The sequence below is a fragment of the Calidris pugnax genome, unplaced genomic scaffold, assembly GCF_001431845.1.
Source record: "Calidris pugnax isolate Ruff unplaced genomic scaffold, ASM143184v1 scaffold46, whole genome shotgun sequence".
Lineage (NCBI taxonomy): Eukaryota > Metazoa > Chordata > Aves > Charadriiformes > Scolopacidae > Calidris > Calidris pugnax.
The window spans coordinates 1,041,910-1,043,058 of NW_015090769.1; positions in this window are offsets into that span (position 1 = coordinate 1,041,910).

Genomic DNA, 1,149 nt, shown 5'->3' on the forward strand with positions numbered 1-1,149 from the left:
CGGAAACGCCACAGCGGCTTCACCTGGGGAGCAACTCCGAACCCCCGGGGGTGGGGGGGGACACCGGGACACCGGGGGGGGCCACGGGATGGGGTGACGGGGGACTCAGCACTCAGCCGTGCTCTGGTTTATTTGGGGTTAATCAACTGGGTTGATTTGCGGTTTAATTAAGAGCAGCTGTTGGGGAGGGGGAGGCCGCCATGGCTCCCGGCCTTCTCCGCTGCCTCGGTTTCCCCCCGGTACCGGCACCGGGGGCTGCCCCAAGCCTGTCCTGGGTGTCACCCGTGTCCTGGGTATCACCTGTGTTCTGGGTGTCACCGGTCTCCCCCGTGGACTCCCTGAGCCATGCCGTGCCCTGTGCCATGCTGTCCCCATGCCCAGTGCCATGCCATGGTGTCCCCAGCACCGGCAGGGCCGGCACCTCCAGCCCAGCACAGGGACCCACCAGGACCCCCCCCACCCCCGGGGCCGACCCCGCTGATTTATTGCCCTCGTTAGCGCAGGCCCGGGACCAGCTGGCTGCAATTAGGGGCGGCTCAGCGTCACCGCAGCCCAAATGTCCCCCATGGCCCTGGTGTCCCCCATGGTCCTGGGGTCCCCCAAGGTCCCGGTGTCCCCCATGGTCCTGGGGTCCCCCATGGTCCCAGTGTCACCCATGGCCCTGGGGTCCCCCACATCCCTATGGCCCTGATGTCCTCCATGGTCCTGGTGTCCCTGTGGCCCTGGTGGTCCTGCACAGCCCTGGTGTCCCCATGGCCCCGCTATCCCCCATGGCCCTGTGTCCCCATGGCCCTGGTGGTCCCTCATGTCCCTATGGCCCCATTGTCCCCCATAGCCCTGGTGTCCCCCATGGCCCTGGTGGTTCCCCATGTCCCTATGGTCCTGGTGTCCCTATGGCCCTGGTGGTCCCCTATGGCCCCGGTGTCCCCCATGTCCCTGGTGGTCCCGCATAGCCCTGGTGGTCCCCCACGTCCCTATGGCCCCGATGTCCCCCATGGCCCCAGTGGTCCCCCATGTCCCTATGGCCTCAGTGTCCCCCATGGCCCTGGTGGTCCCCCATGTCCCTATGGCCCCCGTGTCCCCCATGGCCGTGCTGGAACCTCTAAACGTTCACTGTGGGGGCCGCATCCTGCCGGTGCCGTGCCGGGG